The following is a 26,982-nucleotide window of genomic DNA, read 5'->3' on the forward strand; positions in this document are numbered from 1 at the left end:
CACATTTGAGTTGAGAGAACATTTGAGCAACCCTACCATACCTTCCAAAGGACAGAGTTTCCTCAGTTTCCACTTCTGCTGAGGGTAGGAAGGTCAGCGCAGTGCCACCCTCAAACTATATTGACAGATTAAATTATCAAATATCAGAAAGTCTCAGTGAAATGATTCTGACTGGCAAAAGCTTGAATCTTCTGCTAAGCCTCGTGGGTTTTATTTCAGAACTCAGATGAGGTGTTCACTGGAACACTAGTGGTTTGGTTGTTGTATTGTTTAGAGCAGTTGAATTCTTGCAGTGCCCCAGCACCAGTGTTCAAATTGTTCTTTTGCATACAGAGAACTGCACTGATCTCACTCCACATAGAGAGAGAGAGATCATGAATTTCAATACAAACTTTGTCTGTGATCTCTTTAGTCTTTATTTAAATCCACTAGTGTCTTAAACACCCTCTATGCCATAAAGTAAAGCAAACACAAACCACAGATTTAAAGGTACTGTGAACTACAGAGAGAAAGAACAAGCTAAAGAGGAGATAGAGAAGATAAATCAGATCATCATCCAAAGGTGTGATTGGACACAAATACAGTCTAGCTTGGTAAACTGAACATTTCTAGAAAGTACTAGCATGCACCTATACTGCTGAAAAATATACCGACTGTGTAGGAAGCAGTTACAGTTGTCTCTTGCAATTTACAGTGCTTGTTTAAGATAATATTGCAATACCTGTTGGTTTTCTGTGTACAAATTTTGGCAGGGGAATAGACCATTTCTTTCCCCCATCTCTAATTTCAATGAAAAAGCTGAGTGGTTAGAAAGCAATGTCTCTTTTCTTTCCCTATCTGCTCCAATTCCATGTCAAACTGGCAGTACTGGTGCTAGCACTGTATGAAGACTCTCCGTAATTCCAGGTTTCTTTTGGAAACTCTCTATCCCCTCACTCTTGGTTAGATTGAAACTGTAATGTGAAAATCTGCTCTGGCTGTGTGGGAGACATGCTATTTAACAGAGGCAACTAACCAAATGGCAAAAGGGTTGATTTTGCATCTTAGAGCCATCAAGCCTACAAATGTTATTGGAGTTGCAGCTGTGAGCAGAGCTCTGCTTTAAGTGAGTTCACCAGTGTTGCTAAGCAATGGAAAGAGAGCAGAGGGTGTGGGATGGGAGAGAGAAAGAGAGTCTGACTTTAGGAGTACAAGGATAAACAGAAGATAAAATACTAATGCTCTTACATAGCCTCATTTACAGTGAATGAGCATGAAATATTTTCTGTCTACTTTCAAACTACTTGCATCCTGTGCAAAGACTGCTAAAATGGGGCTTTATGTCTAAATCAATGCACATCCTGTAAGTAGAAAGTAGTGTTGCATCCTGAAGCACTGGCAAAAGCAGTGAGGCATCAGAACTGTTCACATCTGCCTCTTGACTAAAAAGGTAAGGACTAGAGAAATTGTATTATTATAGCTATGGTATCTCTCTATGGTTTATATTGATATAGAAGACAGACACTTAAAGAGCTTATTGTTTAACTTTTGCACTGCGAAGAGATCAGATGCTTGTCACAGCACCACTTTTTTTTTTTAATTCTGATTTTATACTAGCAGTTACAATGTTTTGGTTGTTATAGCAGACAAGGTAGATAAATGTGGTACCTTTAATGGCTAAACCAGGTCTAATCTGTCTGCTTTTCACCAACATAATTTTTTGTTCTGTTGCTATTATTATCACCACCTAGTCATCATGAATGTATTTACACATTTTTATGGCTATAAAAAATACATTGTTTTTATGGTTGCAATTTCAAGGCTTAAACAAAATGTTTGTTGCCTTGTTAAGTCAGACATCTCAGTAAACTCTAGCATGCCTATTTGCAAAGCATGTATTGTTAGGGACTGTAAATTGAATTCCGTGTTTCATTTTTCACGCAGAGTTTGGATTTTTCTTTTTTATAATCAAATACTTGGCAGTGCTTATCTTTGTATTATTCTGAATTATAAACCATATATTGGGGCATTTGGAGCCTTCCAGGTCATTTCATAAGCATTACGCTTTTACTGTATAGCTATCTTTTCAACATTTGCTAATAGCTCATCTGGAAAGATAATGACATTTGTCGCTAAGTAGCAGCTGTGTTCATACACAGTATGAACTACTAGCATTCCCTAGCCTGGGATAACATCTACGGATGAACCAGCTTTTCACAATTATAAATAGGTGAGATTTTGAAGGTCCACCTCCCCTCCCATTGTGTGTGTGTATATATCACTTCTTTAGCATCTTAATGATGATGCCATCAAGACAGGCATTTTCCTGACAGATAAATGACATGATAGTGGTTGGTTTCTTGTTTCTGTCTAAGATTTTGTCCTTTGGCTTTTTTTTTTTTTTTGTATTTTCAATCATTTTTTTTTAAAATAATTCTTAGAAAAAATAACCCACACATACTGTAATGCCGCTCTGAGACACATAAAGGGAACACACTACAAGCTAGTCACTAAAACATGACAAATGAAAGGCTGAGATCTAGAAGTTCCCCTAGCCTAATATATAAAACAGGTCACCTGTTGTACTATATCAGCACTGCATCAACGGACACTTTCTTCTATGGCTGAACAGATACATGGTCGAACCAATTTTCACCAAAGACATTATGCAAGAGTATACCATAAGTTGATCATGTGGAAATATAAAATAGAATGGAAAAAATGTCATTGAAAAACCACCTATAAGATAACGCTGTTATCAGTTTTGTATAGTAAATCTCTTGAAATGGAAAGCAAAAGTAGAATGTTTTGTCTAAAGATATATGACGTAACATATTGCATTGCTTTATTGACCTATTTCTTCTTCTTTTTCTTTTGTATTAACAAAAGAAGAAAAAAATCTTTCCTATCAGCAGTAGCAGGGGTTAGTGCAGGATGATGATAATTCCCTCATGTTACTCCGCTGACAACCAACAGAGCTAGACGGGAGGAGCAAAGCAGAAGCCACTACATTTTAATCACAGAATTGAAAAACACTGTTTGCTGAAGCTTCATCTCACCTAGAGTGATTTACATGGATTTAGGATGAACTGGCCTACTTTGGGATTATGTTATCTAGTAAAGATAATTTGCAGAAAGACCCACCATAATTTTTAGTTCGTTTGTTTGATAAGATTTCTGTGTATGAACAATTTGAAAGAGCTGTGAGGAAGCAATGGCTATAACACACAGTAACTCACATAGTCTATTTAGTCTATCACTTTGTATTTTAAGTTCTCTGCATACATTTTAAAATATTTGTAATTAAATTTTTTAATTAAATTAATTGATTTTAAATTGCTATTTTTGTTTGTCTAACTGGTACATTTAAGATCTGAACCAAAGTCCATTGAAGTAAATGGAAAGACCCTCAATAATGCCAATGGGCATTGGCTCAGGACTTCCATCACTTCATAATTATAATATAATTCACCCTAGAATAGATACCAAATGAGATCTGGAAGGTAAGCATACACCCCTCACCCCCAATTAACAATTTGTGCACACATTGGTTTATATACAGCAGCTTTGGGCATGTGGCATAACATCTGTTACAGAAATGCTAGAAAGCAGACCAAAGGCAAGCTGGGCCACTGCCAACTCTCAAGATTTTTTTTTTCCTGACAAGGCTGTCAATAAATGGACAGATGGCATCCAACGTGCTGGCAGGACAGTTCAGTTATCAAATATGTTAAATGATTTCAATTTCATTGTACACCAGGTATTGTATTCTGTATTGTATCAGATCATGCTGTTTCCAAAGCCTGGTGTTCAGTAGATACTGTATGTTACAATAGGGTTAGATGGAACAATTTGTCAAGAAATATTAGGTCTGCATTCTTTAATACAATCTGAATCTGCCAAATTTACCAGACTGACTCATTCATAATTTTATTTCCATGCCTTTTGGGGTAAGGGAGTGGAAATAAATACTAAAATGTAGGTCAGTTGACAGAATGAGCTACTCCGACATGTGCCCCGAGCCTCAAGAATATATTCAGGTGTAATCAATCTATAGCATACTGTGCACTGTTAGGGAAGCTAATCATCCCTGACCACCACTTTTGCATGCCTATTTTTGCACAACATTGATTGCCCCCGAAGAGGATGGCCCCTCATCCCATTTTGCTCATGTATACAACCATTTGGATGGCCAGTGGCTCATCAGGGTGTACAAAGGTGGGTTGTATCTGAGAAATAGGTGTATATCTGTGTACAAGAGGTGTCTATGCAAAATAGAGGCCAGCTTGACGCTAGCTGAAAATCTGGCCCATATGCAAATACTAAACTTGAATATTGGCCAGTTTTATGAAGAAAAAATATAGTGCTCCCCTGAAATGCACCACAAATAAGAAATATCAAACATCTCATTCTAATATCATCAGAATTCATCTTCCTCCCAATCTTAGCCAACTCCTGACAACAATTAAACTTCTGTGAAAACACAAAACTGGTCTCAGAATTAACCAGCTCATTTTATATAGAAGTGGGGAAATCTTCTGCTGCAGGAGAAGTGGAACTTATTGTCTTATGCTAGGAATCTAGATACGGGCCCTGATTTTCAAGTGTGTTCAGCACCTACCAGTGGGGTCCAGTGTTTCAAACCACATTTGCACATTAGGTCTCAGTTGTCACAATAGGAGCTGTTGGAAGCTGAGAATTTTTAAAAAAATCTGGCCTTTATTTAGGTGTCTCAATGGAGCAGAGCTCTTTCAACACTGTGGCCTTTATTCTGGCTGCTGAACACTTGATGTTCTGGTCCTCAACTCTTCTGAAAATCTGGCCCATTATTACCAACATATGAGGGGAGAACAAGTTCAACTCTAGTGCTCAGTTTATAGTTTTCCAATATGGTTGTTACTTTACAGGTCCCCAGTGCTGGTCCAGAGGCCAAGGCTCTTTCCACCCATTTTCAATCGTCTATTTTTAAAGTATTTGAAACAAACAGTAACTTATTTCATTTTTATAAACTTATGTTTAAAAGGGACTGTGTCCACTTAAAAAGAGTTGCACTGAAAGTTGTGTGCTTTGTTCCCCACACTTACTTCTACTGTAGGATTAGAGAAAAAATATATTTTTCCCCCTCTATTTTTTCCATGTTACTTTGCATTTGACAACACATTGTGTATAATCAGTTTCACCCTCTCCCTTGTTTGTATGGGACTTCCACAGAACAAACAGAGATGAGGAAGTTTTTGAAAAGTAAGACAACGTTGTAGCAAAGCCTCAAAAATTGACTGGCGCAAGTGCAGTATCTCAAATTCCTCTTAATATTTTTTTTTTCTAAGTTTGATTAGTTTTTAAGTTACGAGTTTCCCTCTAGAATGAGAGATGGGTCAGGTGTGAGAGATCTGCCTCACCTTCCCAAAAAATTATGGTAGCAAATGATTAGTACTGTAATTTACTAGAATCCAAAAAAATTTAAGAATCAGATGTTTGGTTCCCAACAATATGGTTTACCATTACTACACACAGTGACTATCTGGTGTTGTATCAGTGTATCTAAAATCACTTAACAGTGAGCCAGGAAATAAAAAAATGCTTGAGGCAGAGGAGAAAAAAATGAGCAAGAGGAAAAGAAGATCATGTTAGGTGAAATCTTGGCTCCCTTGAAGTCAATGGGAGTTTTGCCATTGTCCCATGTGTAGCCAGGATTTCACCCCCGTTATTTCTTAATTTAGTTGTAAAGAGCAGTATTAAGAACTGGGACTTGGCCTCTTTAGGTATATGAACATTCTCCTTGGGATCTCTGCCTTTTGGGAAGTATTCTAATATGTGTTCACGGTTCCATTATTATGCAAGAATTTCTGATGAGAAATCTACAAACTGATTTTTTGTGTGTGTGTGTGTGTGTCCAGATTACTGTGTTAGTACACTGTCTGACACAAGATCTTTAATTATATCATTAACTTACTGTAGAGAACTTTCCCTTCCAACTCACTACCAGAGTTCTACAACAGTTTGTGTCTTAATATTTCATTACATGTTGGAACAAAAAGCAGGGAAGATTGACATACTCTCCAGATTGTCATAATCTGAAAAGCCTTTCACATTTAGATGGCAATAATAATTCGGCCTACAGTCAGGTACATATATCAAATAAAATCTTTTTCTGCCTATCACTTGTGATGTACTTATGTTATTCTTCAGGAGGTGTTTTAATAGAAAGTTAAGAAAGATATCATCGTAGTTAGACTAGAAAGACCAGCAGTAGCAGCAAAGAGCTGGTAGCATGCTTCTCTAAACTCAAACGTGAAAGGTGCATTGCAAGGACCTGTGAGTGAGAATTTTGGAATGCTGGCTGATGCCATTAACCAGCCTCTCTGCTGGCTTTCCTTAGTTCATTCTGCTTGAAAAGGAAACCAAATGTTTCAACTATTAGGCTATGATTGTCAGCGTGGGGATATCAGACTTCACAGGGACACAAGGAAGAACAAAGACTGTGTGAAAAATGGAAATGGAGAGGCTATCTTGATCTCTTGTTGAAGTTAATGAAGTAGCTGTTCATGACATAGTGAAATTAAATCCCTGCCTTGTGTGTGTAGTGAACGCAGACCAGATTCCCTCAGCTGCTCTGCACTAGGAGAGCAGCTGGCCGTACAGGTCAAAACGGCTATGCTAGGAAAAACACTTGTTAAGCCTGCAAAAGGGAACTGTCAAAAAAATGAAATTGGTGCCACACACACCTAGCGGAGTGGTACTCAACCTTTTACAGTCCAAGAGCCAAAGAATGAATCAAAAACAACAAAAACACCACACGTGTGAAAAAGACAGGCAACAAATTAGTTACAAGGTCAGAGGGCAATCATGAGAACAGCTAAAGTGTTATCATGAACACAGAAGATTTGGCTCCTAGTTTGCACATAACGTTAACCCATTTGTCTTTATCTTTCTAAAAGTTCCTACTAATAATTGGAACAAAAGATAGACGCTACAGCACAAGCAACAATCGATTGTTTTCACAGATACAGGTTAATGTATGTAGTAGCAGAACTCCACCAATATAGCTCTGCTCAAAACCTCTATTTAGGCTGGAAATGGAGCTCAAACCTCCAGCCTGCCAGTCTTATGCTTTAGCCATAGTCCATGCTTCCTTTTTACCAATGTTCAAATGTTATGTCTCTCTCATTCTCTCCTGCCAATCACAGTCACATGGGGGAAGAAAAGCTATTTTGTTTTCTTTAAAAATAAATAAATTAATTAAAAAAAAATTTTCAGGAAGGTAAACATAACATAACAGCTTGTTAGCCCAATAGAATTAGTAACTGCAGGAGAATGAAAATATTTCTTTCTGGATGCCATTAACCATTACTGGCTTTGGAAGAGTTCTAGCTGTGGATATTTTCATTTTTTTTTTTTTATAGATAGTAAAATATTTTATATCGATAATATAGGTTTTGATTATTTATAAACACATGCCCATATTTCTTTGACTTTTACAGTACTCTAACAATCAGCTAATCTTATGTAGTTTGCAGCTTCGGGGGAAAGAAGGCAAGGTTTGCCAACTGAAATACAGATTACTGAGAAAATAAAACAGAAAATTCAAAAAGGTATGCAGGTGGTAAAACCCATCAATAGTGAATAACGGCATGCTTTTCTATTGTCATCTGACCTACTGTTTCAGACTAATTCCTCTTTTACCACATGCAGCTCAGGACAATATGAAAAACTATTTAGCAAACAATATAATGCAAAGAAAATGCACTGATTGATATAACTCTAGTTGTGTATGTGTAGTTTTTTTTGGTAATAACTGCATATGGCCTTGTGATGATTTTAAATGATGAGCCTCAATACAGAATTTATAAAATCCATGTGCTCTTGATTTAATTTTGAGCCAGACCTTTTTTCCATATTCTTAAATGCACCTTTCATGCATAACCTTTTGTATGATCATGAAATAAAAATGCCATCATAATGCAAGGTGGCAGGATCAAGTTTGTGTTATAGACCATAATTGGAATTTTCACATTTCTGTGTCATTAGAAACTCAACAGTAATTTTGCATTAACAGGGTATTTTGCAAACATCTGCCATTTTACACACACACACACACACACACCTATATCTACATATGTATAACTCCACACAGAGAGAGAGAGAGAGATGGAGTTGATATTACATCTTGAACTTCTGTTGCATGCGTGTGTGATAAATTTTATCTGTTCCTGTCTAGACAGGTAAGGTTGTGTCCTATTCAACAGTATTTAATAGCAGAGAGATATGTTTCTTGTGAATTATGTCATGTCTAGTAACATACGTTAATTAACTGATGTCAGCATTAACTAGACAGTGTCTTGATTCCTAGGCACTTGTTGTACACTAATTATTTCTCTCTTACATTGAGGTAGTGGTACATTGCCTGTGGATTTAAGAATCTCTGTAGAGAAGGTTGATGTAGTTTAATTTAATCAAATGTAGCATGATATACAAGCCTCTTCTCTACTTTTATTTCCTGACAACCATGTATGGCTAACTGATTTAAGAGGAATAGTAAACCATGAATAGATTATATATTGTGAGGCCACCTGTAAACATAGTAGAACAGAATAATCACAAAGGCCTAAATAACAGCTACCTGTTCTGAAGCATATTGCCTGAAGGAAATGGCTCTATGTCTCTGATTTGACACCACAATAACTTTGCATTAAACATACAAAAACCAAGGAGATCTCAGTTTTGAGTGTCCTTTGATCTATGGTAACAAAAGAAAGTGTAAACCAAGATCAGGTCTATTATCTACAGATCAAAGTATAGCCTAGCTCCTCCTTCCAACAGCAATTAAAGATTGAGGGTTATATTTTTGGTGACAACTATTTTGATATTTATAGATCTTTTACAAACTAAAATCATATAGTGCAATGATTAGGCAGCATGAAAGGTATGGATATACGAGAACAATCACAGTGGCAGAAAAGTTTCTATGTGGAGACCATCTAAGGTATGTTACTTGTAATCAGCTGATGTAACTGTTCCCTTAAATGGTGGTTGTAGTTGAAGTATGGACAGGCTGAAAAACAAAGGAAAGGGGAGCTGAGTTTGCTGGATCAGAATCCCCAGGGTGCTAGTGAACAAAGAGTTGTTCTGTTCAACAAACAATGAGGAGTGGTTCCTGAGAAAAGTATTAAACCCCAAAGAAGGCCTCATGTACACTGATTTCTTGTGTGAAATCCTCTCCATGGTTGGACTGGGTTAGACTGCCATAGTGGAACACTGATTGCAGAACTCTTGGATTGAAGACAGTGTATTCTTAAACCTGATCCTGGATTGAATTGTTTGAAAGCAGGATAATACATATTTGTTCTGAACTGAATCTGCTGCTTAAGACCAGGAGGAGAGTGTTAACTGGTTTAAAGACCATTTTCAAGAAAGTGTAGCAGTTATTTTTTTCCCTCCACTCTCTCTCTCCACCAAACTGCAGGTCATCTATGCAGAAAAACTTACATTTTCTGGAACAACAACAACTTTGCACAGCAGCTACAAGGAAAAAAGCCCAGATTCACTCCCATAAGCATGTGTGTGAACAAGCTGCAACATTTTGTACCCCTGAGAGCAGATCTGATTCAAGGGCAATTCATTGGAGGAGATAGCAGGTGACTGTATCACACAGTCCCCACCTACAGATTCCATGTAATCTTTAGAGTAACTTTAAATTCCACCCAGAGCTTCCTGGGAGCCTCCTGGCAGAAACTGCCTGGTAGAGATGCCAAATCAAAGCATCTTCAGGCTGCTCTCGTCCTAACAACTGGCTGAAAGTGTGGGGGGAGGAGCAAAGGGAGTTTGCATGCATCTTGTATACACTAGGAAGTTCCAGTGGGGGGTATCTTCCACTGGAGAACCTGCCAATAGAACCTCAGCACTGAACCAGGCCCTGCATGTAGAGCCTGAATGACAATTTCAGCATTGAGAACTTTAACATGCCTCGTGCTAAACTCTGGAATGAAGTTGGAAGTTTTAATGTTCTATGCTATGACTGATTCTGGATTAAAATATGGTTTAAACATGTTTGCCATTTCCCTTTTTTTTTTACTTAATGTGCAACTCTTTCTAGTCATAATGGATGCACGGGCCTGTGCTAGTGAGGACCTGGGATTCATGTTAAAGATAATCCTATTGATCTCATTGTTTCTCACATTTAACATTAGCTAGCATGGAGTCTAGCTGTATTTAGAGTGTTGTAAGAGGAGATACTACCATTACTGTATACTATAATTGTATGCTTTCTTCTCTCAAACTAAATAGGGGACAGACTTGTCTTGTACTAAGTCAGGTTGGCACAATCATTGGTTTTAGCTGTATCATTAAACTATATTGCAACTCTGGGTTATTGAGAATATGTATTCCTAAAGCTGTGAAAGAGAAAAGTAGAAATAGTCACAGTGCATGTTCACTTGTTAGGGTCTCTCTCTCTTTGATACCATTGTACTGGTCCATGTTAAAAATGCCAATAAATTAAAAAAGCCTAAGTGTATGGTAAAAGCATGAGGCTATTTTAAACGTTGAATATGCTAGTCTAATGACTTCATTAGTCCTCACTGGAAATAGAAGACAATGACAGAGACATCCCATACATGCTGACAGTAGGGGGGACAGAGTGAGGGCAGCAGCCTCAGCAGATGTTGCTGAGCATGCTCAGAACAAGCCACAAAGCAACTCGGGGGGGGGGGGGGGGGCCCACAGGTCGCCTCTGCATAATGACAAAAATAATAAAAGCTGCTGCTCATTTAGATCGCAAAACTTTTCATTTGACTGTGTATATTACTGGGTTTTTTTTTTCATTTTATGTAATACCTACGCAGCCCAATGCTACAGGCCAGTAGTCTCATTAGCATCACCAATGGTGTGGCACCAGCTCTCACGAGTGCCCCTTCTGATCAGGTGCATGTATCTGCAGTATCAAAAAAGTCCTGGCCTTGGATTCAGGCCATACCCACCAGGGCTTCCTCTCTGGAGGCAATGGTTTTGCCCTCTCTGGGTCCTTCTGGAGTTTTTTTGTGTTGTCCAATTGTAGGCCACTTCCCCAGTGGCCTATTGAGGAGAGGGGTGAAGGAAGCAGGCCCACCCACTGCTCCAGGTCTCAGTTCAGGGTCCCTATGAATAGCAGCCATATGCCGCTGTGTCCCTTTAACAAAACTGCTTTCGATTCCCTAGGCCCCATCCCTGCAGCCCCAGATTTCACCCTTAGCTAAGAATTCTTGTGTTCAGGCCCAGCAGCTAGCCAGAAACACTCACACTCTCCTCCGGTCCCTGCCAGCACTGAGCTGTCCATGGTGCTGCAGTTCCCTTTGGCAAGCCAGAAGCACCATCTGTACTTCTCTGGCTCCAGCAAGGAACTGACTGACTGTGTCTCTGCAGCAATTTTTTATATGACCCTCCTGGGCTCTGATTGGCTGCTCCCTACAGTCTCTTTGACTGGCTAGCCCTTTGCAGCCTCCCCCTGATTGACTGCTTTCTGTGCAGTCTCTCTAGGCCACTGGGAGGACTTAGCTCCATTGCTCCTTAACTGGGATGGGTGTGGCAGGATCCTGAGGCCCTGTCCACCCCATCACAATCACTATTTGTCATTAGTGAAAACTGGCCACATCTGTCAAAGTGTGCACACAGAATAAATAAATAAACCCATATCCTACCATAAGAGATACCATTGTCCATACCTGTTTAGTGTATCCTTGGAGCTCTCATGGTGACTTCTGCCTGGCATATAGAACCAGTAATCTCTAAGTAAAGCCTAAGCATTAGACCTTTCAAGGTATTTAAAAATAGTTATTCCAGTTTTAGCAAGTTCTTGACCTTGCAGTGGTTCTACATTGTTCAAACTAGCCAGCCAAATGCAAGAGCCATTCCTTTGTCTGTGAGCTTTTCTCCCTGAAGATTAGCCTTATGAAACTTAATTGAAAAGCTAATCACCAAAGAAAGGCACTAAGCCTGGCGGTAGAGAGTAACAGATGCCCACTGAGGGTGTTTGAAGTGTTGAGTCTAGAGAAGTGTGCAGAGGCAGGGGAAGCATGTCCATGAACAGCATGTGGGCACAGTACATAATGTAAAATGTATGTGTACTAGGCCCAAGAGAAGCAGCTGAGATTGGCAGAAAGCTCACGCCAGCTCCACTGAATTGTCATGAATCTGGGCTGCTAATTGTAGGTTTGGCTAGAACCCAGACTAAGCCAAAGGGATGCTTGATTTAGTCAAATGTTTTGCAGTACCCAAAGAGCAAATATTTAAAACCCATAGGGGGCATGAGAGGTTGCCTTTTACCTACGAATAGGCACATAATTATAAAAGTAAAGAGAAATCAATATAGCCATTAATTCATCTCAAAATTAGGTTCAGGCTCATAAGATACTATCCAACTGTGAGAGAAAGAAAAGTGACGTTTTTGCAGTACTGTTCTCTCCGCTTCCAAACAAAAACCAAATAAAACTAAAGATAATGTGAAAGTCTTTTTTCCATATATAATTGCATATACAGATGGAAAGTTTTAGGGCCTGAGCTCATTTACACTAGTGTAAGTTAGAAGTAAATTCACTGAAGCCAGTGGAGTTATACTAGTGTAAAAAGAGGTAAGAAATCAGCTAATCAGACATATTAAAAGGATTATGTGAGTGTGACACATTAATGGATTTCACTATTCTGTACTCTACATGAATGGTTAACAAGTAAGCTTTACCGTGCATCAGACAGACCACAATTAAGCCAGCACTTGTTTCATTTGAAACAAAGGAGATTAGAGCTATTGCTAGCACTGTCCAGGATTTTCAAAAGTGACCAGTGATTTTGGAAGCCTCTGTTTTGGGGTCTTCACCTTTAGACATTTTTAAAGGGCCCTGCATTTTGGAAAGTGCTGAAAACCCTTCCATTTGAAAAATCAGACCCCTTTAAAGTATCTCAACTTAGGGTTGCAAAAATCACTAGCCACTCTTGACATTCTGATTCTAGTTTCCAAACTGAGAGATTCTAGAAGAAAAATATATTTCTCAAAAGACAAAATGAGCCAGTAGAAGATGGATACTTCTCACTTAGGACATGTCATGTGAAAGTTGCTTACAAAAATGGGTCTTTTAATAATATTGCCTTCTATTTATCTAGCATAATTCGTCTGTAAGAATTAGATCACAATATGTTATTTGTGGGTGAAATCCTGCATAACTGAATTGTGCAAAACTTCTTGAATAGTTTTGTGAAGTTCTGTGCATGTGTGTCCATGTGTACTTACAGGATTTAGTTGCAGGCAATATAGGCAGCTTTGTAGTGTACAATATCTCAAGGGAGAGATGTGTTCTGAAGCAAAGCTTCCCTTGACAAAGTTCTTTCAATACAAAATTAAAAGATCCAGTAGAGTCTTGCTCCTTTTAGAGAGCTCTGCATCTCTGCCTATGAACTCTAGAATCCTTTAATCTTCTGCATCCACTGCAGTTGCACCTACTTCAAAGTACTGCTGCAGGCAGTGGAAAGGATTCTGGCACGCATTTGGGAATACTGCTGGGACATTAAATCAGCCTTGGCATCAATCTATTTGGAGATAGTCCTGCATGTTCACTCCAACCACCAGTGAAGATGCAACCACTTCTAGAGAAGAATGTAGTGAACCTTTACCCAGGACAGCAACACTACATAACTGTTCAGGACCAGTAGTGAAATGTGTATCATCTGATGTCTTTCAAAATGTGTAAAAATGTTTATACAAAGATCCACTTGAAAAAGAATCTAAGAAAATAGCAATATATATAAGCAAGATAGCTGGATGTCTGAATAAATGTCATACTCTTGTGGGTTTGAAACTAGCTAAGTGAGCCAACAAGTCTGATATTGTACAGGGCTTCATCAATGTGTACAGTTTTTGTGTAAGTCTGGTTGCACTGGAATGTAGCAGAGGACCTGGGAGCAGTGCATAGAAAACAAGCTTGGAGGAAAGAGAAGGGAGAGTCTGGGGATACAAAGAGACAGGTTCCAGGAAGCCTAAGAGGATAGCATTTTTTAACCATTATCTCATAAATGCCTTGTCCAACTTGCCTTTCTGGGAAAAAGCCAATCTATTCTGTCATAAGATCACCCATGAAATTTCAGCTGAATGGAATTTAGTTTGGTCAAAGCTGGGGAGGGTGTTCAGTTGGCTTTATAAAGGACCAAACCTATTGACACTGACTTCAGTAAAAGAAAAACCTCCCATTGACTTCAGTGAGAGGGATCAGACTCAATGAAAATCTGATCTTGCTCTTCTATCAAGTCCTGTATTTGTGTGTTTATGCTGTGTAATAAATTAGGTAATTCACAAATCCTTTGGTATCTATTTTTCATATTAGCTTCTACTCTAAAGAAAGGCATAGTTCCTTGGATAGTGTCCACTTAGTGTTGTTTTTTGAAGCATGCAGCCACTTGTTTGACTCGTAAAGTTATGCAGACTTTACTCTAAATTGCTGAAATAATTTAAATGTAGATGAAGCTTCAAGGTTTTATTGTACTTAGATTACATTAATCTTAACATCCTATTTTTAAGGACTATGTTAGGAACATTATACAATTAAGCCTCATAAGAATTAGACATTTTATGTATTTCAAGCTGCCACTGTTGTAAAGAATTAAAATCACTAGAGTATTAAAATTAACTAACTAAACTGCTCTTAAAATCATTAAGTAAAATTCAAATATACCATAGCAGTTTTACATCAGGATGTTCTGAGATCGTGAAGTCACATAATGCTTGAGTTGGGGCTGAAACAAGACATGAACACTAGGGAGAAGGCTTGGCCTGGATTCACATTATATTAAACCATTCCACCCAACTCTCCATCAAACTTTACCAGAAGAGGCTGGATCAATTGCCGGTGTGTGTTATACGTCTTTACAAAATACACTTTTGAATAATGCTCAGATTTTAAAGTTTTGCCATCCCTATAGTGATTAGCACAAAGTTAATCTCCCCACTACCAACCCTACATGTCAACACTCAGATTTCACTATATAATGTGTATCGAAATAGAAAATAAAGTGCTATTTATAAGCTCTGGTTGTGAGGAAATAGAGATATGGAATGTCCTAACCATGATTTGTATCAGGTCTTCTAAAAAAAAAAAAAAAAAAAAAATCTATACCACTACCCCATACTGCAGGGTACAAAATCCTGGGAGACACACAGAGAACAGCACCAGAAGCACCTGGGACAATGTGCTCTCATGCAGAGAACTGGCTAAGTTGAAACACTAACTGTAGCTGCCTCAATTACTAACTGAGTTTTAACCATGTTGCGTGACAGGTTTAAATTTGATTATACCAGTAACTCAGTTAAAAATTATGTAGTGTGAAGAGGAATTTGGTATAACAGTTCCCATATCTGTAAATCTATATAAATACCCTTACAATTTACCATCAGAACACCCCTCCCTTATCTAAATCCATTTACCCAAATAATTTACGTCTCCTATTCCATTAGATGAGCAAAGTAATTAAGATGTTTGCATTAAAATTAGCGACCACACAATACTCATCTGATACGCAGTTTCATTATAAACTCAGAGCACGTTCATTGAAGGGTACACAAACATCTTAACAAACCTACACTCATACGTATAGGTTTACATAAATATCAGATGAAAAGCACAGCTGTGAAATTACAATATGAAGCAAAATGAAAATCTAGGTTCATCTGTATACCAGTTTGAATTCTGGAACTTGACTCAATGTGAAATTCCAAAGTGCAATACCCCCCTGGCTAGAAATTAAAAAAGAAATTGCATGGTGAGAGAAAACAGGTTAGCACAGTTTCAGGGATTAACTGGGTTCTATTGTATTGTCTGACTTCACATGATGATTCCTACGGTGTGTTTTAGTTAATCTCAAACTCTGTTTCTCACTCAGCAAATCTGACTATTTTCTCAGTCCCATTCTTAGGACTTGTCTGTACATGAAAGTTATTCCAAAATAAGGCAGTGTGTGACTTTAAAGTGGAATAGATATTCCAGAATAACTCCACGTGTAGTCTAGCTCGTATTCTCCAGGGCAGTGATAACATTTTATTTCTGGAGAAAATTTCTTCCAGCAATTTTTTTGGTGGGATACTTTTTGGCTGTGGTGAACTACATCTTTTCTGAGATCCTGTATCAGAAGAAATCATTATGGATGTTGATGTCAAACAAGGTGTTAACCTGTCCAGTCACTATAAGGATGACCATTTTAAATGGAGGACAATACATACTGTGTCAAAAGATGACCTATTAAATAGAATATATTTCGCCTCTTCTGCAATGGGAGTAAAAGACAGTGAGCATTCGACAATGCTAGTTCATTGCATAGTGAAAGAACTCAGGGGCTTAAAGAAGGAAAAACACCACAAGAGTGCACAGCTCAAGGGAAAACAGAGTGAATACCTTCAAGCATTCAAATTCAAAGGTTAGTTATGAATATTTTAGCCAAATTCTGAACTGTGCTTCTCAGGAGGTGCACCTCAGGATAGCCATAAGCCACTTTTGCATGTCTGAAATTCTGGACTGTGCTGAGGGGACTGCTCAACTTCTAGCATAAATTAGAGCAGCCGCTTTAACTTATGCTGAGGGTTTGCAGGTCCTCTGCTCTGAGGCTGTTCTGACATCTAGTAGCTTTTCACAACCGCCTATAGGCCTGTCTATTTTGTGCTTGGTCACGTCAGGAAACTGTAGCCTCATCACCATAGCTGGCAATGGGCTGTGAAGATCTTCATAAGCTACCAATTGTTCCAGTTTTTGTTTTAAAAAAAATAAAGTGACCTTATTCTCTTTGTGGGTGGCAGGAACAGGAATAGCTAAGATGTCTACTGTATGCCTTCCTATCTGGCAGGCTCCCAGAATGGACAACTCAGGTACAGACTGTGATTGTCATATGTTTTTCTTTCAGAAGCTTCCCACCCCATTAAAGTACTCTGCAGAAGTCCTGTATCTGAACAAGAGGAAGCATCACATCATGAATTTTTATACCACTCACCCCTGCTTGAATGTTGCTTAATTATAAACCATAGTGTGAAAATCTCTTGTATGTCTGCCTGCACCGCAGAGTAAAGATATTAAAGAGATATTACAGTATAATCTTTAGAAATATATCCAGCTATGACAGCTATTATGCTGCAGGAAAAAAATTCTATTGTCACTTTCAACTGAAATTGGATGGAGGATGATTTTACACAGCCTCAAAAATGCTTATCTCTAAAGACACAGAAAACACATTTGGGGGAAGCGAGATCCAACAATACAAAGGACAAACTCATGATGTTGAGGACAGCTGTGCAAAATAAAATTAACAGTTTTTCATTGGTCAGAGCACATGCTGAAATAACTAGAATCCAGCCAGAAATTATTTTGCTTTTGTTGTAAGACCTCCTCAGACTTCACTTAACTGGGGAAAGATGCTGCTATTGAGTTCTACCGTTCAGTCCTTTGACACTTGGTTATAGGAGCGGAGTGAGTCACATTTATCGTTTCAAGCATGGCATGTAGGAAGATATCATTGCATTCAGTACATAATGTTCTTTATTTTTTTCAAAAAGTGTCCATCTAATTGTACAATTGAGTCTATGTGGTAATTAAAATCAATGAATTGATAGCAAGGTGCCTCATCAACCAGTCAGACATTGTCTTTGTTTAGAAACTATAATGAAGTCATCACACTGAAGAGGAGGAAGAAAAATTAACTTAGCATATTTGCCACTTTAATAGGCCAGTTTTCTAGTATATTTTATTTTGCTTATGTACTGGAAATGTATTCATTACTGGGTTTGGTCTTTCTATGAGATATTAATTTTAAATTGATTTTTTAAAATGTATTTTACTTGGGTGCAGGCAAACAGTATTTTTTAAGCAAGTCTGTTCCTTTAACAGATTGTCTTAAGTGGGCTCTGCTGGGTAATATTATTACTTTTTTTTTTTTTTTTTTTTTTTTTTTATCATCCACAGCTGCCTCCCAATGGATTTCCTCCATTTCTCACAGGGAATGTAACAGCAGTTTCTTGAGTCCAGCAGAATTGACAAACTATGTATTTAGTTTACTGAAACTCCATACAGAGTGATCCCCAGAACCTCCTAATCTTTACAGCCAACATTACTTTGGAAAAGGTGCAGAGAGTTTGTTTCCATATGCTCATGATTCTGCAATGCTGCTGTTCTTACAAACTAGTAAATGAATGCCTCCAGCCAGCAGTAACATTTCTATCAATATAACAGCCCAGCCCACAGGGATCTAATTTACTGAAACTGGTTAAGTGCTACACAAACATCATCTAGAGAGATTAATTGGCTGTTAAAGTTTGATTGCTTTGCAATCCCTTGGTGATGGTTTGAAAATGAAAAAGTGATCTTTTGTCATTACGTAAATACCTTAAGGTATAGCATATGCATGGCTCTGTGTACATTTTCTAAACACAGCGTCTTCTGTGGGGAGGAAGCCATGACCTATTTATTTAGACTGAAATTTATTTAGCTATATTTGTTATAGATTGCATTTTCCTGCAGTTTATTTAGGAGTAAAGTTTTCCCAGGCTGCAATTAATCCAAATTAAAATACATTTATGCTGATCATTAAAACAATTTGTTACAGACGTGTTTCCATTTGATCACTTCCCAAAGTCTGCAGTCCTGGATTCTGAATCTGAAGTTAAGGGAACCGCCAGTCATCCCTCCTAATAAATCTTTTAAAACAGGTACATCAACTTTTGGAAGCTTTCCACTCCATGCAGGCTTCTTGACATTATTTGTGGTAATCCAGTACATCCAAGTGCTAGGGAAAAGGGGAAGGATTTGTAGCGTTTTATAGGCCTATTCTACCTTTCGCTCTCAACCCCAAATCCATCTCCTGACTGGAGATAGTCTGCATATTCTGGCCTTTGCCATCTTGCACCCTGAAACACACCAGATGGAGACCCTAGGGTGGGAGTTCTCTAGGACTATTCCCTTCTTGATATGAGCACATACCTGGGAAGAATAGCTCCTCAGACAATAGCTTGATTATCTCCCACTTGACCTACCTCTACAAGATTTTTCCTCCCACCCTAGAAAGTTGAACTGAAGTAAAAATAAGTGTCTGACCTGTCAAGATGACTCATTTTATATTGAGTATATTAAACGACTTTCACTTGTATATTTTCTCTCTTTTTTTTAAAAAAAAAAAGATGAACAAATTAGAATGCTACAATACATAACCAACCCTGCCTGCCTGCCACAACAGCCAGGGGCAATAATATGCCAAGCTCTAGAAGGTTGTGACCACAGGATCCATGGGATTAATGAGCAAAAATATTGGAAGAAAAGTAATATATGGCATGGAGGGATCTATTTAGAAGAAAATATCCACAAGATATTGTGATATGTTTTTAATTTCCCCCACTCCCCTCAAGAGATTAAACTACATTTGAAGACAAGAGCATATCCTTTATGCACTGTGTAATGGGGAAAAATCCAGTCTGATTTCCATTCAGCTATCACAAATGATATTGTGAATTGAGAGACTGAGGAATTACTCCACCTGGCTGACCACGGGGATCATTTTCTCCTGCCACTTTGGGTCTAAATTCCAAAGTGAAGTATACTCACTTTTTCTGTCCTCCCCTCCCCCCCATTTTAGGGTAGATCCTCCACCCTAATCAGGAAAGAGTTTGAACTCTGGGCACAATCAATCTCAACTCAACGCACCTGTATGGCTTGTCAAGTCTGAAGATGAGTGGGTCCTTTAAAAAGGGAGGCACTCTGAAGGAGTAGGATTGCAACTTAGTGCTCCCTGATCTCTGGAAGCTGGGATTGCTGATTGGGAAAATGGCTCGAGAGCCTTGGCCTCCCAGATCTTCTAAGAAAGGAGAAGGGCAGTTCTTTCTTTCTCTCCCCCCACCCCGGCCCTTGAGCTTCCCAAAGACCTAGGACTCTGGTTTTTTGTGGACTACGGAAGCATATTAACTTTGTCTGGACTACTTTAACTTCTCCTGGCAAGATGTCCAATGCTTTGAACAGCATGGCTGGAGGGCTATGTCCTGGACTCACAGAGGAGCAGCACTCACCCTCTCTCCAAGGTGGCACTAAAGAGGTATAGCCTAGTACACCTCCCTTCTGTTGACCCTAGCAACTCCCTTGGTAGGATACCAGAGACTGGGAAAGAGTAAGGGACGCAGTCTCTTGAGAAAGAACTTGCAGATACAGCAGCTACATGTTAAGAAGGTGGAAATTACTTTCAATAATCCATCAATTTTATCTTCCAGAAAAGCAAATGAGGAATTATTTCCCGATAACAGAAAGTTATGAAAAATATGTCCAGCATAACACACATCCCCCAATGTTACAAGAAGAAATGGGGATAAAAGACTTTTTAAAAAATAACAAATATACTCAGTTTAAGAGATTCCTGAGGTGTAAAATATAACCAACATATAACACGATCATTTAAAAGTGTCAGGTAACATACTGGAAAACTTTAGACTACACTGCTTGATGTCATTCCTCTGGAAAGTCTTACAGACCGTTTTAAACTTTAAGTGAATTTTAATGGACCAAATGAGGAAACATTTGGAAAAAAATATCGTTTGATTAACCCTTTACCTGCTGCAGTCTCTGTAAGATCCTTTGACAGACTTCAAAAGGAAGCCAGCCCGGTTCCTCAAGTTTATTGAAACTTCCAAGATTATAATTTTGAAAAGGTAAATGGAGACGATTATATGGTATTACACAGGGTGTTTGCAGTGCAAGTCCCATGGTTCTTAACAGAAGCCAAACAAGCAAAATCTGAAAGTGCTCCCTTGGGGGGTGGGAACAAAACACTTAAATTTTGTAAAGCAAGCAACCAAATGCTATAGTACTTTCATTCTGAAAGGGCAAACAGTCATGGAAAACTGGCACAGAGTGTTAAATCCAGGAAACAAATCAGAGCCCTAAATGAGCCATACAAGCTGGAAAGAGGCATTAGTGTTGGAACCCTGGCATTTATTTATGTACCGTAATTGCCTTGGACAACACTATAGAATACAAGGCTGGAGATCAATGAAAAGGCACAGCAAATAATGAGGCCTCCCCCATTGCAATTAGATACAGGAGATTCAGATCATTTAAATTCCTGCTCGTAAATTGCGAGATGCAGTTCAGTTAAGGTGCTATAAATAGGAAGAAAGGCAAAACAAGAGACAGTCAGACAACACATATAAAGGGAATGATCCTAGATCATGCCATCCTGGAAAGATACATTTTCAAATGAACATAAAAAAAAGTCCTCAAAATGCTGAGCCCAACATGCATACCTGCAGTAAAGAAAGCAAACAGCTGCATTTCCAGAGGCCTATAGTGTAAATAAAAGTGTTGGCATTTTCATTATCTGCTGGTTAAAATACAAAGCACAGAATGATCTTGATCAATATATCTTTGACAGGAAATAGCCACTGTTAAAAGGGACATGGGAGAGATCCATCCAACTGATAGCGAGGCTTCCAAGATATGGATAAAACTGAGGAAATTGGGTTCCTTTCCACCAGAGGAAGGAGACACTTCCATTGCTTCTCTTAAAATTAAACTACTACAGTTAGGCACAGCATATTGTACAATGGGTTTTTATATGAAATCTGCAGTTTGTTGTTTGGTTTCCCTCACCTGTTGCATGGAACACAAATGCCAAACAGTGCTGCCAAAATATCCATATATCAGCCTTTAAAGCCATTCTCTCTACGGCATTCTGAGGTTTGTTTACTGTGTTTCAGTGATTCCTGGTCAATCTCTCTCCATTTACAAGTCACAAATGTTTTCTTTAAGTGCTGTGCTACAAACTCTACTTGAATTGAAAATCAAGGTGGAGTCTTTTCTTCTCGTGCTTCACCACCATTGATCAAGTTTCAGTAAACTTACTTCTGCCCTCACTAACTCACATCTCGCTCCATTATTTTCAGATGTTGCCAATCCTGAGTGGGGCCTTTAAGTGCTACTACAATAGAAATAATAATAATGCCCTCCTGACTTATGCATCACCATTGTGTTCTGTGGGGGCACTGTGTACAATTTGTCAGTGAGTTTGCATATTTGCTAATGAGGACACAAACTGCATTTCCTGACTATCTACCTCATATCCATCTGATTGCAGTTATATACATCATTGTGGCGTATTATGAAAGGACCATATTGACAACTTATTGGAGGGGGGGAGAGGGGACAGGTGTTCTCCAATGCTAAATTTTCAACACACTCTTTCAGAGTATGATCACTCAATAGGGTTTTGGGCTCTTCTGCAAGCCAATTCCACCTCCCATGTTCAACTTCAAGAGACCCAAGAGAAAATGAGGTTTATAAGATTGTAGAAGAAAATTAAGTAATAAAAATGAGTGATACAAAAATTCCCCTGGATTACCATTGCAGGATCCAGATGACCTTGGGTTTGCTTGTTTTATGTTACTACACCACAGAAAACAAGGAGTAGCATTCAGCTATCAGGAGACCATCCTGTGCGGCATTTAGCAGGACACTCACTATGTCCTATAGTATTTATAGAACTAATAAAGGGAAAAATGAATGAGTTTTTCCAAATTAAAACTACTAAAATGCAAATATGGAAATACTTATTTCCACTCACTTCCCACCCAAAACATAAGCAGCCCCAATTCTCACCAGGATTTTTAATATAAGAGCATTGATCTCATTTACACACCTGAGGACAAGCAAAGAAAGTCTGAGAACCACCAATTTCATTCATTCAACACTGCCAATAACATGGCACCTGAAGGAAGGAGCTCCTCTCTCTCCATGCCAATTCTAAATCTAGGGCAATTCTTATTTTATCCAGATTACCTCAGCCATCCTGAAGCAAGTGTTTAAGGAACCTGACATTTGTAATTAAATTGGATTCAAGCATTGCTATGAACATTTCAAAATAAGCTTTCCAGAAATAGATCATTAGGGTATGTTTCTATTGAACACTCTTAGATACAAGAGTTTGGCCCTAATAGCTCCAGCAGAGCAGGGATCTCTAAGGAAGTATTTCATGCCAGACAGCAGGTATTCATCTCTTACCACATCCTTAGTACTATAGCTTTTATTGTAATTACTGAAGGAACAGCTGTAATATGTTTGACACTATATTTATGTGCCATCTTTGGGAGTACAGAGAGCAATAATGCAGGCTTTCCAGGTAATTGATCTTTGCTTTTATTATCTTGTTTTCACTAGACAGCTGTAAATGACTGACTCTGATATTGTACTTAGCATAATGTCTAATTTATTCACATTGATTCTACTGAATATTGCAACACTTCTAATGTGTCACTCTGAAGAATTCAAGGGCCTCTATTCTATATCCCTGGGTACATTTCAACTGTCAACTTACATTTTCACTGTTAAAAAAAACCTAACAAAAAACAGGAACTCTCAGGAGAGTAGTTAATGAGATCGTAAGGTCTATAACTGCTGTTAAATTCAGTCTAGGCACCTCAAGTGATTGCTGTGATTTCTTCAAGGACATGAATAGCATTTAAATCTACTTAAAATAAGATTTATTTAATCAGAATGTTTGATTAAAACCAGGACATTGCCATGCCTCCTGCTCTTTCCCTTAACTACTAAAAAAGTTCAAAAAGGAACCAACAGTTTTGAGGAACAACAATCAGGACATTCACTCAGAAGATTCAGTTCATGAAAGCAATTTTATTCAGCATTTCTTGGATTATAGTTGTACTATCTAAGGACTTCTTAGTATTCCTATTATAAATCTGGATACTCAAAGCTTAATATTGCAGCCATTTCAAAATTAAATCCAAGTACAATTTGGCACAAAAAACATGAATACGAGCTGGGTCTTTTTAAACAAACATATGAAAATGTTTCAGTTTTTTCTTTAGTTGCCAGGCACCAAAAACTAAGGCATTTCAGTTAAAGTTTTTTAAAAGTCATTTGCCTAAAAAAATTAAAATTAACATTTTGAGAGACAAGGTGCGTGAGGCAATATCTTTTATTGGACCAGTTTCTGTTGGTGAGAGACAAGCTTTCACAGAGCTCTTCGGGTGTGGGAAACTTAACATTTTGATGCAATTTAAACTTCACTCAATGTGAGTACCGTTATTAGACAATCTCTTGTATTAACTGACTACAGCTCTGTGTTGCTCAAATGCGGGTCTCATCCACCAGCAGAAGTTGGTCCAATAAAAGACATTACCTCATCCCCCTTATTCTCTAGAGTACTTTATCCCTCACATAATGACCTTGATTCACCACTGCATTAGTCCAGTTTTACACCAGATGTAATCCTCAGAGTATAATTCTTACTACTTATTTTTGTTGATCCCTTGAAGGGTTGCTTCAGGTAGGTAAAACTGTATGCTAGCTTATTGTAAACAGAACTCATTCTTTTCTCATATTTGACATTTTGAATAGAAAATTATCATCACAAACATACTGTATATCTGATTAAAGTTCCAAATGTTTGCACTCATATTTCATGGGGACATTCAAGATCTTCCCCTCACCCCAAATATGAAACTTGTTGAGTACAGGTAGATGGAAAAATCTATAAAGAGAGACTCCCCACACACAGAAATCTCAATATCTTAATAATAGGTCTCAACTATTTTAAGGTGATAAATTTCCACACCAGCACTAAACTCAAGGACACAGGTGTAGATGTAATTGAGAAAAAATGGCATCTGGCAAATAGTGAACACAAGACTCTGATAATTTACCTCCATCTCCCTTCCTCATTCCCCTTCATTGCTCCCATCCTGTCCTCAACCACACTCTGTTTCACTCTTCTAGTGAAGATCTGTGATCTCATGCTCTCCGGTTCTTCACAAATGCACACCATACTTAGGGGCATAACTAAGAGGAGATACACATGGGGCCTGATCCAAAGTCTATTGAAGTCAATGGAGTCTTTCAGTGGGCTTGGATCAGATCCCTGGTGCTACTAAGTCTGAAGATGGTGGCAATCAAAAGGCATTCCTGTCCTACTCCATGAGTCCTACTACTCATGGATATTTATAGTTCAAGGAGCACATGTTGAAGAGGGTAGACTGCAGAACAGAAAACACCAACTGAGGACATGTTGTGAGACATCACAAGGGAAAGATGTCTAGTACATGGATCTGGGTCTCTGGATAATGATTCAGATAACCATCTACTACACCTCTCAATGCTCAGCTGTGCACAAGTTCTGAAACTTGTGATGTTTGCTCATCATGCTTCTGCACCAGATGGAACCCATCCATCATTAGGAAACAAGTAATCTGTGCATGTGAAGCAAGCAACATGCTCTTTCATGAACACACAAACATTTTCAGCTTCAAGGCTAAGGATAGTTTGTGGAATTGTTCTAGCCCCAAGCCAACAGTGAAAAAGATTAGGGTTAAAAAAGGATTTGTTGCAACTAAAAAAAAAAAATCAGGTTAGTAAGCTTTTGTCCTGCTTGAAGAAATTTTATTCATTAAAACAGGCAGGATCACCAATAAATGACACGTCTGGAAATTTGATATATACTACTGCAAATAACCCTGTGTACAATTTAGGGGAAAGAGAAAAATTGAAAGGTCTCCAAAGTGTAGCCAGTTTGAAAACTGAGTGGCATATTTAGTCTGTTTAGTTTTAACAAGGAATATGAATGTTTTTGTTTTCTGTGGGTTTTTAAATCAGTATTTGTCTTCCTTAGTTTGGGAATTGGGTTGAGAAGCAAAATTGTTATCTGCTTATTCAGAGTAATAACGGTATACGATTGCTCAGATTCTTCCTGGGAAATATTGAACAGATAGGCCATTTAGATACAATTTTTCTTGTTTATCATCTTATAGTCTCTTTTTATATATATGTATTTGCACGAAACCAAAACACATTTTTCTTAGGTGTTTCCCTTCTAGTGCTGCTTCATCTCCATCTGAACTCAATCTTTTCCAGAGCAGTTTGCTCTGTTATCACAAAGAGAGGATTGGTGGCAGCATAGCTCATGCAGAAGAGCCAGCAGTGAGAGCATTAACAGGTACCAATTAAATGTCTGCAATCAGCATTAGCCACAGAACTTCAGTGATCTGCTTTTGTTTGTATTAATACTTGTATTTTTACTATATGGCAAAGGTGCCTAGAGACTCAGATTGGAGGTTTTTTAATGTATGATTTGTGAAACTACAAAACAAAAAATAAGAGTCAATTACAGTGATGAGAAAAAGAGAAAGTTACTTTTGTTGGCTGGAAGTGAAGGAGTCTAATATATCCTTTTATTAAAAAAAGAAAGGCTCTGTGCTGTGGTTTCTTGTAGGAACAGCAGGCTTCAAAAAAAAGTTTGGAGATTTGGTTCAGGAGAGGAACCCAGAAGCTCAGTTGATTATTCAGTCCTTTGCAAAATAGAGCTGGAAATCTCGTGAGAAGAGGCTTGAGTTAGATTTCTGGTATTTCCTGTTTCTACTCAGGTCTGAGCATTTCATATTACAAAAGCAGCCTCTCTTTGCTTTTCAGGAAATTAGCCATTTTCTGGTGCCAGCCAAAGCCCATAAAATGATTAAAAGAAGAGAGTTAGCCAAACTCAAAGGTAAAAGGGAGTTGAATCCAAGCTTTGGTGAAAATCTAACTTTATAACCAAGAGAATATTTTAAAATATCTTTCTATTAATATTTGCTTCAATTAAAAAATATGAATTCACTAACCTTGTGGTCAAACCTTGTATTCCCTTTCCATGACTACTCTAGTGAATGCATTTATTGGCAAGTATATTAGCAGGAACAGTAAATTTTAACCAAAAATTAGAAGACTTCGTTACCTGTGTGTTTAATCAAAATTAAACAAATGTTCTGTTTCAAATAAAACCAAAGGCTGCTTGCAAAAAATAAATATTACAGCCCCAAATTTATCTGTAGACATTTGGAAAATAATTTCAAACAAATAAGTCAAGAAAATTTTAAACTGTTTGAAAACAATCTGTGATCTGAAAAAAGTTAATAAATAAATTATTCCCTACAGATTATTCCCTCAGATCTTGTAATTTTATCCAGACCAGTTTGTCAGTCATTCATCT

At 38.1% G+C, this 26,982-nt stretch overlaps 1 long non-coding RNA gene across 1 annotated transcript in view; it reads right to left on the bottom strand.

Annotated features, from left to right (window-relative positions):
• Positions 1-18,654: 18,654 nt before the first annotated feature.
• Positions 18,655-26,982, bottom strand: part of LOC137158341 (uncharacterized) — a 110,152-nt gene continuing 101,824 nt past the window's right edge. The window contains exon 3 of the long non-coding RNA XR_010921379.1: positions 18,655-18,756. This is a non-coding gene — a long non-coding RNA (uncharacterized lncRNA). The remainder of the gene's footprint in view (positions 18,757-26,982) is intronic.

This window comes from Emydura macquarii, unplaced genomic scaffold (assembly GCF_026122565.2).
Source record: "Emydura macquarii macquarii isolate MOO-44397 ecotype Brisbane River unplaced genomic scaffold, CSIRO-AGI_Emac_v2 contig_1644, whole genome shotgun sequence".
NCBI classification, from domain to species: Eukaryota; Metazoa; Chordata; order Testudines; family Chelidae; genus Emydura; species Emydura macquarii.